This window comes from Magnolia sinica, chromosome 2, assembly GCF_029962835.1.
Source record: "Magnolia sinica isolate HGM2019 chromosome 2, MsV1, whole genome shotgun sequence".
In the NCBI taxonomy this organism is placed as follows: Eukaryota; Viridiplantae; Streptophyta; class Magnoliopsida; order Magnoliales; family Magnoliaceae; genus Magnolia; species Magnolia sinica.
This window is the reverse complement of record NC_080574.1, coordinates 9,304,408-9,318,590: the sequence shown is the minus strand read 5'-3', so window position 1 is coordinate 9,318,590 and position 14,183 is coordinate 9,304,408. Positions and strand designations below refer to the sequence as shown.

At 40.0% G+C, this 14,183-nt stretch overlaps 1 pseudogene; it reads left to right on the top strand.

The window, feature by feature from the left end:
• The first annotated feature begins 4,584 nt into the window (after nucleotides 1-4,584).
• LOC131238035 (7-deoxyloganetin glucosyltransferase-like) lies at nucleotides 4,585-8,309 on the top strand (annotated as a pseudogene).
• The last annotated feature ends 5,874 nt before the right edge of the window (nucleotides 8,310-14,183 follow it).

Sequence of the window (14,183 nt, the reverse complement as noted above, 5' to 3'; positions counted from 1 at the left end):
AGGGGCGAGTGTCAATTTGTTACCATATTCGGTTTATGAGCAGCTAGGACTTGGTGAGTTGAAACCGACTAAGGTAACATTACAACTAGCCGATAGATCTGTCAAGGTGCCCCGGGGTGTTATTGAAGATGTGTTAATCCAGGTTGATAAATTTTATTTTCCAGTGGATTTCATAGTTATAGATACTCAGCCTGTCCAGAATCTTCATAGTCAGATCCCAGTCATTTTGGGTCGTCCATTTTTGGCCACATCTAATGCTATTATCAATTGCAGGAATGGAATTATAAAATTGTCCTTTGGTAACATGAATATTAAACTCAATGTTTTTAATGCAGGACAACAATCCTCAGATTTGGATGACATATTTGAAGTAGACATGATCGAGAGCCTTGTGCAGGACTCCTTCCGTACATCTTTTGAAGATCCTCTTGAGACCTGCTTAGCACAATCGGGCATGGATTTTGACATTGATAGTCCCATCCATGAAGTCAATGCATTGCTCGTCTCTACTCCTATATTGGAGACTGAAAAATGGAGAGCGAAAGTGGAACCTCTTCATCCCTCTGAGACTCTTCCTGACAGCACAGTTTGTAACTCTGAGAAGACAAAGGCGAGCAGGCTGCTTAATGTTCTTAGAGCATATAAGGCAGCAATTGAACGGAAGATAGAAAAAATCCAGGGAGTATGCCCCACTGTATGGATGGATCATGCTGTGGTAATATCGCATAACATGCAAAGGAAGCGTGATCCTAACATAGAAGAAGTCGTTCGAGCAGAAGTCCTTAAATTATTTGACGACAGTGTTAGTTGCCTTATTTCAGATAGCACAGTTCATGGGAACTCACATCACTTGTCTGGGATCGGTTAATGAAAGTGTTGAGGTAATTTCTTTGGCGGACCCTGGTTATAAAGATTATTTCATTCATGGTCCGTTCTTGTCTGGCTGAAGACGTTAAACTTAGCGCTCATGGGAGGCAACCCAGCCTTTTACTTTATTGTATTGCCTTTTATTTCATTCATTTTCATTTTTCTTAGTTAGTTACTTCAATGTTTGTGGGTAACATTACTGCAAACCCTCACGAGATTACAACTCGTCCACTAGGGGTAACCTAGGGGTTTAAAGGCTTGTTGCATGCGCTAAATGCAATCGAGAGCACCTGCGAAAGTGGTATAGGTAGGATCTTCTTTTGTTTTTCTTTTTGTTATTTTTGCTTATGTTGATTTCTCTCTTGTGCTAACTCGCTTTTACGTTGAAATTTTTCACAAAATTTGAGAAAGCTTCTTGATTCTCCATCCAGGTATTATCTTTTCATCCCTCCTCTTTTATTCTCGTTGTCCCATGTGCATTGCTTGTTTATTTCTTTTACATTGAGGACAATGTAGATTTTAGGTTGGGGGTGGGAGATTAGGGTACCTAATCAGTATTTTCTTGGTCTTGAGCAAAATTTGTAAAAATTTTAAAATTTTTTCTGAATTTTTATTGAATTCAAAGTAATTTTGAAGGATAGTTGTGATTTTAACATTATAAGATACATGATGTTGGTAACTAATGACTCTTGGATTCGGCCATCTGCTTGATTTCACAGTCAATTTTGAATTGTTAATCCATGATTAGACGTTGTAAACATTGATTGAGTCATGATTTCACATATCACATCTCGCTTGCACATTAAGTTTTGGTTCGATAACTGAATGATTAACTTGGTAAAAAAGAAGAATTAAAAGGCTAAGTCACATAATCTTCACCATAAGTTTGCTCCCTATAGGTGTAGATTTGATTCTCCATAGTTGACTTATAAAAAAAATGAGGCGACGAGTTTTCACCATAGGTTTGCTCCCCGTAGGTGAGGATTTGATTCCCTTCCTTGGCGTACTGTTCATAAAGAAAATCAAAAAAAAAAAAATGAAGGCTGAAAGGTTGATCTAAAATGCTAGTGTTGGTTGTCAGGAATTCTGTTGTTAATTACCAATTTTAGCATGAAATTGATTATTGGAACTCTTAATGATTGTAAGCTGAGATTATACTATACACCTGTGGAACTCAATGTTTAGGAATGTTCTAATTAATGGATTAATATGTTGAACTTGATTATGAAGTTACTGTGAGCTTGATTTCAGGAGAAAATTCTACTTACCATTCATGAATCTTAGAATTTTCACATCTCAGCTATCTGTTCACAAGTCACTTGAGTTTACAGGAATTGTCTTTCGAATCCACCCCTAATTATCCTAACCCTTGTTTTGTCTGTTGATTCACCTTGATCTAGATTGATACCACTTATACAGAGAAAGCACAATTTGTGTCCTTAATCGGGCATACAAACTGTCTAATTCCTTTAAGCAATGCCATGAATGATATATCCCACATGGAATGTACATTCATTAAAGCACCCTGTTTCTTCCTCTATAGGAAACTTGTTCTTGATCAGACACAAGCACCTATAATAAGCATCCAAACAACATCCATATATATACTTTAATCAAGTTCATAGATGGAGAAGTATAGAATTTAAACCCATAAAGCCCACTTAAAGAAAGAAACAAATTAATTGAAATTCAAAGTAAATCAACCAATACAAGAGCTAATCAAATTAGGGGCTTCATCTCAGCCGTAGCTGAGAGATTAGTGACCCATAAAATCCATAAAAAATATTAAATAAAATTTATAAAAAAACGTCAAACCAAACAATCTCTCTCTCTCTTCTTTCTTCTCTTTCTTCTCTTTCTTCTCTCCCTTGCTCCAGATCTGGAATCCCCTGGTTCTGAATGCCTTTCCCACGTCCAAAACTCCCCTTTTATAGCTGCTGGATGGCTGGGGTCGGTGGCAGAGTCGTAGAAGGACTCGAAGTGCAATTTTTCGCAGCCGTGATCGGTGGGCCCCACAGAGGTATTTTCTGAAAAATCCATCCCGTCCATTGGATTCAGGATGAAATTTCAGTCAAGAATGGATGGTTTTGAATGTCCATTGACACGGCCCAGAGAAGAAAATACAAAAAGATCAGTTTTGAACGTCGCCGGGTAGCCCTTTTGTGGCCTCTGTACCGCACACGTGTGTCCGCATGGGAGTGGAATATCAGCATGGTTTTGTAGTTCTCGAACCCATCTACACGATGGACGGCTCGGATCGGCCGTACGGGTGACGTACGGGGCCCACAATCCTTCGCAAAAACGGCCAGCGGTCGTCCTTTACGCGGACGCGAAAACAACTTCCATGGCAATGGTGGGACCCATTTTGATAATTATTTCAATAATCCACTCCGTCCATTGCATGGAGGATGAAAAAAACTGCTAGGAATGCCCAATTTCAAGTTAGAGTTGCGGTGGCCCACAGAGTTTTGAACTCACCGTCCGTTTTGCGTTTTTCAGCGATCAACGTCAGTACACATGCATGGAACCAAACGGACATCTAGGCGATGGTTATAACTGCCCCAGAAAGCGGATGGACAGTTTGGATTGTCCATTTGGACACTAGGTGGGCCCCACAACCGACGACCGCGGTTTGCTTGCGGAGACGCTGGACGGCTCTGCCGTTTTCGACGAAGAAACTGCGAGTCAGCACTGGCGCTGACCGAGATACGGGTACGGTGCACAACTGGTGCAAGAGTGCACGATGCACACTCTGCATACACAGGGCCCACTGTAATGTTTTTGAGAAATCTGACCGTCCATCCTTTTTCTCATATTATTTCCATCGTCAGGACCAAAATTGATGTATATCCAGATATCCAGCGGGCCCCACTTAATGAATTAAGGGGCTGATCTGGCCGTTAGACCACTTCCCGAGATCGTCAATGGCTGAAATTTAATATGTACGGTTAATTTATGGTCCCCATCACGTGTATGAAGTTTCGAGTTGATTGGATGGCGGGAAACATGTGATCTTGCATTCTGGACCCTTTTCGAGCCCCTTTGCCTTGCTTTCCTCAATCCCAGGCGTGTAAAATCTTCACTATTGGTTTTCTGGAGTCCATCCCGTGCTCTGGTAATTTTGGAGCGCCAAATCTATGTTCTTAACATCATCTTTCAGTACACACTCCTGATTTCATCCTGTAATAAAAACACGATTAAAATATGGCATTAAACCTTATCATGTACGTAAAATCAGGCAATTACTGGGGTCTGAGATGCAACATTCGACACTCATCACTTGTGATCGGTTGTAACGTTCTACTTCATAGTGGATTGTTGATCTGGATGAGGTCCTATGGTTTTTACCTCTTTGAGGGTTTTTCACATAAAAATCTCTTGTGTCATGTGGTTTGTGCTTTGATTTATTTCATTGCTTTATTATCCTATAATTCTGGTGTTTTTGGGAGGCTAGATCCTAAGGTTTTGTGCAAGGCCCCCAACAAAAACTTGTAGGGAGTATGAATACCATTAACATATTATAATTTCTTATTTGCTTTGTTTTAGTGTATGGTGTATGGATGAGCGTTAATGAATGGAGATCAGGTCATTTGTCTAAGGGATTTTTCAAGCTTCATTCGTACAACGAATCCCAATGACATCAAGCTCAACTTTAAGATCAACCAAGCACGGTGAGCTCCAAAAGCAGTGGTTGTCATTCTCAACACATTCGAGAACATGGAACGTGACGCCCTTGATGCAATTAAAGCCATGATTCCCAATACTTACAAGATCGGTCCCCTATCGATTCCATGTAACCAGTTACAAGAGAGTCCATTGGAGTTGATTGGATTGAATCTCTTAAAGGAAGATGAAGGCTGTCTTGGGAGATTATGTTGGAAATTTTACAGAATAATATTTTTTCTATAAAATAAGGAATCTGAAAATGCAAATTGATCTGAAATAAGGACAGGTTGAGGCACGTCTGGGACGCTATCCTTAAAGCGTTATTTATCCCTACTTAAGTGAATTGAGTATGCTGATAGGTTACATGCAAACCACTTCTACGATACGACGAGCCTGATGTGGGTCTGCGTTTAGCAAACACGAAGGCCCACCTATTGGAAATCTGTTACACTCAGTCTAGCAGAAATACAATAAAAGAAAAAAAAATCCCAAAATGAAAAAGAGAGAAGAAGATGCATGTAAATGAGACCACTGCACTGGTCTATTCTTATTGTTCTTCAGCTATTGGTTCAATTGAACCATTCTAGACCACACCACTGGTCTGTTCTTCAAGCAATGGTTCAAACCTTGCTGTCTTGCTGGAGTCACTGGAGTATAGGAGAGGAGTAGTTGTCTCAGTGCGTATGGGTCTGCTGGGGTAGGTTAAGAGATGGTTTGGAAACCCATCCAGGCCTTGTTTATATAGGCTGTAGTGACTGGGGGTTATGGTCTAGGGAAATAAATCCCATGACTATTTTCTAGTTGTTGGAGAAAACTAGCCATTTTATGGCCCTTTTCTAACTATTGTGCATGGGCCATTAAGCTGCTGCATGCTAACTATTGTGAGACAGTAGCTAGCCGTTTTTTAGCTGTTGGGCTAGCCATGTAGCAGTTATAGCATGGTTTTTGTACTAATGCCATAATAGTTACACTTCTTCTGCAACAGCTATATTCAGCCTCTTTATATATACGGGGGACCTCTCTCTCAGTTCTCTAGTCTCCCTTCCAACTAGTCACTCACCTTAGCCACCTAGTCGCGACCTTCTGCGACACGATGCGCACGTGCGAAGTGCAAAGTGCGCCACTAGCGCATCTACAACCACACTGCCTCACATGTCCACGCCCTCGCACTGAGCTCGTAACTGAGACCGAGCCCGAGGTGAGCGCGCGCACGAGGGTGATCCAGTGGTCCATAGTCCTTAGACTAGGTAAGCAAATATTTTAGTACTCCACTGTTTTTATTTAAACCACAAAAAGTTCTCTTTTTACAATGTGGGACTATTCCCAAAACCATGGAAAATGTGTTTTTCAACACTTTTTTGAATATAATATTTAATATTTTTTCTATATATAATTTTTAAAATCAACTTTTTTTATGCAACAATCCCCCACTTGATTTTTAAAAAATATATTTTTCTCGATTAAACATTTCTAGCAGAATAATCAACTTATATGCATAAAGAAAGATATTTTTTTATTTTAATCTTTCCTTAGTGTAAGTATATCAAAACTCTGTTGAAATGACTGGTAGCCGTAGCGTTGAACTAGTTATTCCTAGATAATAGAGTCGGAGAAGCCGCACACATATTCGTTATGTGTTAGTTAGAGTTCCCACATTCTTGCTCAGCACAATTAATGGTCATGTGCTTATCCTATTTCGTGAACGATCCCGAGAGAAAACTCTTAACTCTCATAAGAAACGGCATCATTTCTATGTTCATATAGGTGAAATCCTTCTAGTATTTTCATTACTATAAGACACTTGTCATTTAGACTAGATTTTATTAAGAGTTCTAAGACTCAACCCTCTTTCATAATGCTCAGCACTTATCTATTATGGATGATGTTTTATAATTTAGTGCTAAATTTTTTTCACATATCAGTGACTTGTTCTTACCCATTAAACTTAAAATTAGAGATTTTCTAACTTTAGGTTGGGTTACCATCACTGGTGGAACTTTGGTTGAAGAGTTTCAACCCCATTTCTCTAGATATAGCTTTTACTACCTCTCTCGGTAAAGGTTTAATGAAAGGGTTTACTAGGTTATTGCTTGATTTCATATAGGAAATAACAATGATTCCATTTCGAATCAATCGTCTGACCTAATCATGTCAAAGACTGATATGTCTAGACTTACCATTATATGTGCCGCTATAACCTCTGGCTAATGTGGCTTCACTATCACAATGTAGTGACATAGTCGATATGGCCTTTACACAGAAAGGGATTTCTAATAGAATATCCCTTAGCCACTTAGCTTCTTTGCTTGTTGCATCCAGGGCTATGAATTTAGACTCCATAGTCGAGTGCATTATGCAAGTCTGTTTCTTAGATCCCCAAGATACAGCTGTACCTCCTAGGATGAATACCCACCCTGTAGTAGACTTATTGTCCTCCACACTCAATATCCAGCTCGCATCAGTATATCCTTCCAATATGGTAGGAAATTCTAAATAAAATAATCCTAAGTCTTTGGTTGCTTTTAAGTAACCAAGGACTCCATTGATTGCATTCCAGTGTTCAGTACTGGGGTTACTAGTAAACCTACTAAGTTTATTTACAGCATATGCGATATCAGGTCTAGTACATTACATAACATACATAAGACTCCTTATAGCACTCATATATTCTAATTGTGCAATTGTTCTTCCGGTATTTTCTTTTAGCTTGATACTTGGATCAAATGGAATTTTTGTTTCTTTAATATTTAGATGGTTGTATCAACTATAGCCACACTACCTCACATGCCCACACCCTCGCACCGAGCCCGTAACCGAGACCGAGACCGAGACCGAGCCCGAGGCCGAGCTTGTGCTTATGCCCGAGCGCGAGCATGCACGCGTAGGTGTTCCAGTGCTATTCACTAGAATATGCAAGGTCCATAGTCCTTGGACTAGGTAAACAAATATTATAGTACTCCCTGTTTTCATTTAAACCATAAAAAGTTTTCTTTTTCCAATGTGGGACTATTCCCAAAACCATGAAAAAGGTGTTTTTCAACACTTTTTTTTAATATAATATTTAATATTTTTTGTATATATAATTTTTAAAATCAACTTTTTTTGCAACAGGCTGGACATGAAAGAGCCAAGATTGGTCATTTATGTGAACTTTGGGAGCATAACGGTCATGACCATGCACCAATTGAAAGAGTTTTCTTAGGGGTTATTGAATAACAGTCATTAGCTCTTACGGGTCATCAGGCCTGATCTTGTGAAGGGTGAAATGGGAATGCTACCAGAAGAATTCTTGGATGCGACCAAGGAAAGGAGCCTTCTTGCATGTTGGTGTCCACAAGAGGAAGAGCTGGCATGCCCTTGGACCGGAGAGTTCTTGACACACTGTGGATAGAATTCAAAGCTGGAGAGTACTGTATGTAGTGGAGTGTTGGTAATCTATTGGCCATTCTTTACGGAACAACAGACCAATTGGTATGCATGCACCCAGTAGGGCATTGGAATGTAGATCGACAACCAAGTTGAAAGAGAGCAAGTGGAGGGACTTATGAGAGAAATGATGGAAGGAGAGAAGGGGGACATGAAGAAGCATGACATGAAATTGGAATGTGCTGAAAATGCTGTAAAACAAGGAAGATCTACCTACACTAACATGGACAAATTAGTCAACGAGGTGCTTTGCGTTTGGTGAACTAACATGGGAGGATCTGGGTCAATTATCATGTGGGGCCATAGTTAATATGCTCCCTCCATAAAATAAATAGGAACTTCAATTCAATAAGTGGCCCACACTTGTATGTTAAATACAAACTATATGGGGCATCTTGTTCTAACCGTTCATTCTTCTGGCACATGCGTGTACCGGCCTGATCTTTAAGACATGTTCATGGCAAGTCCCATATGATAAATTACCCAGATCCATCACGTGTTTGCGATGGTAATAAATGACGAATGGCCCCCATCTCAAACAAGATATGCAGCTAGAAATTTCATGTATAAGAACCCTTCTTGATGGAAGTTACTATAATGCATGGTTCATCTCTTTAAGGGCGTGTTTGGCCGGGCACTGGATATCGTCTTAAGATGACATACAAGGGTTATCCCATCACATCCCATCCCAGGGACTGTTTGGATAGTTGGTGTATGATAGATGACGCAGCCCTCGTAAACAACACGTTGGATTTGGAGTCGGATTCAGCGAATCCCTCTGCCATTTTCTCCATCCCACTATATCCCATGGGATTCGCGATGGGATTGAAGGACCGTCTTCAGACGGCGGGCGTAGGAGATCCAGACGGCTGATGGAAGAGACGACTCCATGCGGCCTGGGCTGTTGTGCATGTCCATATAAACGTTATGGGCTGTTGCACCCTGTTTTTGTTGATGAACATGATTGCAAATATCAGCTTTTGGATAGGATTAGACAGAGGCAAATCCGTCCACCATTATCGCCATCCCACAATATCCCTCTGCCAGTATCGCTATCCCACCAAATCATAATAAATCGTAATTAGCGGATCTTTTTAAGAAACCATTTGCATGCCTGGATTCCATAACCATCCAGCTGGTATAATTGTAGAATTTGTTATGTTTGTGATTATTTTGCAATGAGATTCGTTGTCCCTGCACCAATTGAAAGATTTGGGATTTTCCCATGTAGGAGATTGTTGGTGCATGGACTATTCGTATCTCATCCACTTTGAGATTCGATTAAGGCCACATGTACTAAAATGTCTGTTTTGGGCATGAAACAGATCTCAACATCTTGCATCTCTAAAATGTCGAGTTTGCATGCTCTTCTTGGTTATTTTGATATTAATGTTGCTTGCTGAGTATTTGATGAAATGACTCAATTAAGTATTGTTCCGAATGTGTACATTCTCTGTGAGATTAATTGGTGGCAAGGAATGAATCGATGCCAAATAAATCTCTAGAAAAAAAAAACTTTTATGCCATAAAATTGCCCTCCTATCTTGATTTTGATGGTTCTTGCTGAGTGTTTGATGAAACACTTGTAAAGTACTATCTCTGATTTACATTTGATGAGAAGTTGAAAATGCATTTTACATGTTTGAAAAAATGTCACACCTACTCATGTTGAACCTGAATTGGCTCGAGTAGTTGATTGAGCTAAGCTGGCCAAACAACCTTAGAAACTAAATTTCCTAATTTGATTAGTCATTTTGGAATTTTTACTATAAAATTCCTCCAAAAGTCTGATTTTACCACACAATAACCTAACTTTTAATGTTCCAAGTAAATTATTATTATTTTAATTATGTAAAATGACTTCAATGGGCTTATATTATTTCCCTGCAGTAGTGATTTTAGTGGAGCATTGTGGACCTACATGTTAGTGCACATGACGTGTTACCCATCCAATGGGTATCATGATGATCATAAATAAAGAAAGAGAAATTTGGCAAGCCAGAATAATCTAGTGGGCCACAGACACCCTGATCCATAAGATGTGGAAAACCGTGGATTCCAAACTTCCTTCGAAACAAACGACGAATTGTATCTTTTACAATAGACACTTCTTTCTTGTTCATTATTTCAGTATAAATTTTCTAAGATTATGTTAAGTATGAAGAATTGCTGTTGTCATTAAACACCTAGTAAACAACCCCTTTCTAGTTTTCAAAAGGATGGCCCTCTTGCAATTCTTCTGATTCTAGCCTTGGATATCGAGAAACAAGGAATGGCATGGCCTTTTCTAGATCAGATTAACGGCGCCAGCCACCTCTAGCTAACTCCATCGACAGGGATGTGTAAAGAAGTTGTCTCCTTTGATGTAAAATGCTAGCCATTTTATCTGACAAAATAGGCTAATATGACTATGATGTCAAGTCCTTAACTCAGCCTAATTTTGCAAATATGCAAAACAAGGATGCTAGTTTTTAGCGTGGTCAATCCTGATAAATGGTGCAAATCCCGATACTTGTCCAATGATTAATTACGGTTTCCTAATTTGTGGCGGATTCACTTTTAGGGAGCAAAGAACAGGGCCAATGGCTTTGATGCCGTTCAACTTTCTATGTTATGGAATTGCAATTAAAATAATTTTTGGAAGGTAAGTAATGGGAGCAAATCACAATGCAAAATATAGGGCAGTAGGAATAGTGTGGATATTTATTAAACCTACCTCTGGACATCTAAGTATAGGTGATCCAGTCAAATGGATAGCGAAGATGATGAGGAAAATCAGAGGGCTGTTGTTGTTGAAGCGGTGGCAGCTTGTGTGGTGGCGGTTGGAGAATACTGCCAAGCTTACATGTTCAAACAACTGGCACGTTATGGGGATGATGAGCATGCAAGGTTCATCAACTCGATTATTCGGGCTAGTGACCGGGACTGTGTTACTCAACTCAGGATGAGTCGACAAGCATTTTTTCTACTATGTACTAAACTACGCGAGAAGACACTTCTTCGTGATAGTTAAATTGTCAGTCTTGAAGAACAAGTTGTTATTTTTCTTCACACGGTGGGTCATAACGTTCGCAATCGTGTAATAGGGCATCGTTTCATTCGATCAGGGGAAACCGTTAGCCGACATTTTCATCACGTACTTAATGCGTTGGTATCGCTATACCCTGAGTACGTTAAACAGGCCGGATAAAATACACCCGTTGAGATCCAAACAAATCTAAATTGGGCTTCATATTTTCAGGTATAAGTTTATTCAAAGGTTTCTTTGTATCTATTATTAATTTTGTCCATTTATTCACAATTGTTCTGCCATCTAAAATTACATGTAATATATCTAGGATTGTGTCGGTACAATTGATGGGACACACATTCTTGCGCACGTTCTAGCAACCAATCATGCTAGCTTCCGCAACAGGAAAGGGGTTCTGTCTTAAAATGTACTTGCAACCTGTTCCTTTAATATGAAGATATGGTATCTGCTAGTTGGCTATGAAGGTTCTGCTTCTGATGCGAGGGTGCTACACAATGCGTTGACTCGAACCGATGATCCTTTGACAGTCCCAAATGGTAGATCAACACAATCGTTGCCCTGGAATTCAACTTGCTAATGAATGTTTTGAATGGAACTCTTAATTTAACATTAATTCAAACGTGTAGGAAAATATTATGTTGTCGACGCTGGATATGCTCATTCGCTAGGATTTATGGCTCCATACCGCGGTGTTTGATACCATTTGCAAGAGTATCGAACTAAGAGAGCACCGTCGAATATGAAAGAGTTGTTTAATTATCATCATGCCCAGTTGCGTAATGCAATTGAACGTTGTTTTGGCTTAGCGAATGGTAGATTTCCAATATGGAAGACGACGATGCAGTATCCATTTGAAACACAAGTGAAAGTTGTCATTGCTTACTTTGTCTTACATAATTTCATACAATTTGATATTGAGTGTCATGAAGATCTACAGAATGCTGGTATTTCAGTAGGTAATGCGGAAAGTAACCCTACACCGACCAAGGTCTCCACAAATGATGAGCGACAGTGGTTATTTTGATCAAATCAATTGGAGAAAGAAGCATGGATTAGGGCGCGCGATGTCATCGCAGAATGAATGTGGGTAGATGCGCAATGTAATAGTAGGACTAGATAACGTAGTAGATAGCCACTACATTCTAATTTACTATTCGCAAGTGTTATCTTGGCGTAATGAAGTGATATACGTTTTGTATCTGTATACATCGATTAAGGACTATTATTATCTATTAATCAACCGTAGAATTTGCCTCGTACTCCTACGTTCTTTACGCATTGAAATTGGGTGGCTTTCTTATTTGATAGAACGACCCATAATAGTGTGTTTTGTGTGTAGGTGTAATGTCGGACACTTGGGTATTTGATACATCCACACCGACACAGTCTCCAGTTAGGTCCCCTGCTTTACCTACGCGATGTTCACTACGAGAGAAGATAGTCAAATCCCTTGCAGAACCCCTCTCCCAGGCAGTAAAGATCAAATAGAGCTATCTAATAGATCAAGTTCTATTTGACACATTGCTAGAACAGATCGCACTGGGAAGGAAAGCTGACAACGGCTTTAAAAGAGAAGCTTATCAAGTTGCTGCCGAGCAAGTGACAAGACAAATAGAGGTTCCGGTCAACTGGCAGAACGGAGAAAACAGAGGGAGTACAATGACGTCAGTGACATGCTTGCTACCAATGGATTTGGTTGGGACAATGAGCGTATGGTGGTCACTATACTAGACGAAGTATGGGAAGAGTATCTTAAGGTATAAGAAATTTTAGTCCATTTTATCTGTTTGTCCCATGTATAAGCTTTCTTGTGTTAACCTCTGATTATATAAATATGAATACATAAAATTACTTTGGGCTGAATTGTTTTATGTAGTCACACCCACGCACTGAGAGACTACGGGGCAAGAGAATTAAGCGAATGGATGACCTAGGGGTTATCGTTGGCTTTGATCAGGCGACCGGACGTTATGTACAAGGATCAAGGACAATGGCTGCATCCTCCTCTCGGGTTAATCGAGATCTGAACGAGACTTGGACGAAGCTGGATTACAATCTTAACGATCATGTTGACCTCTCAGAGGATACTTTAGGAGATTCTACAGGGACCATGCGAGGTCAATTTTCCTCGGACACACCGAGCATGCAAAATCAAAGCTTTCACAGCACTCCCACTCGCACATCGGATTCTGATCAGGGCCGCAGTGGGAGTGGGAGTAGCACCAAGAAGCAACAACGACCACCTCGTCCCTGTGATGTACTTGACATATCTCTGAGGTCTGTTGGACTTTGGCCTAGGAAAGGAGGTCAAACGAACTAGTAAAGTTCTAGATGTCCTTGAAGAGATGCAAGGCCTAACCAACTTTGAGTTCATTGAAGTTGGTCAGTTCTTAATCAGGAACGAAAAGCTCCCATCATTCTTTGTCAGCCTACGCCCTAAGCACCGTGTAGATTGGTTAAAACAAACCCTCTGAGATAAGTTTGGTGATGGTCGTAGTGGTTCCGTATGATGGGGTTTGTCCCATGATGATACACTTTATGCTCCTGGACCTATAATAACTAATTTTTTATTTTTGGTTGTGTGGATTGTTTTTTTTTTTTTTGGTTGGTTTATATCTGGGATACTTTCATATTTAGGATGACATTAAGGGCCCGTTTGGCCGGTCGAATTGGAAGGGATTGGATGGTATTGGAAGGGATTGGAAGTTAAATCCAAGAATTGGCTGGGCGTGCCAAATAGAGTCGGTGATCTGATCCCAATCCCATGGGTCTTAAGGCAGTCCACTGACAACACCATCATTACCTTTAAATCCCATCCCATCCACCTTAATCCATTCAAATTTTCCTGAGACGTGTTTGGTTCCAGGGATTGGAAGGGATGGAAAGCTTTAATCCCGGGATTGGCCGGGCGTGCCAAACAGACTGGATAAAGCAATCCAGGGATATAGCAATCCCATAGATCTCAAGACAATCCACTGACAACACCATCATTACCTAGAAATCCATGCCATCCACCCTAATACCATTCAATCCCTTTCAATCCACCCGGCCAAACGGGTCCTAAACTCATTAGAATAGATTACTATAATCGTTTCATATTATCAGATGAGGTAGACATTCATGATATTAGCCATATCAGAAAATCAGAAATTGCAAATATGTATGCTCTAATACGTACAGGTCTTCGACATAG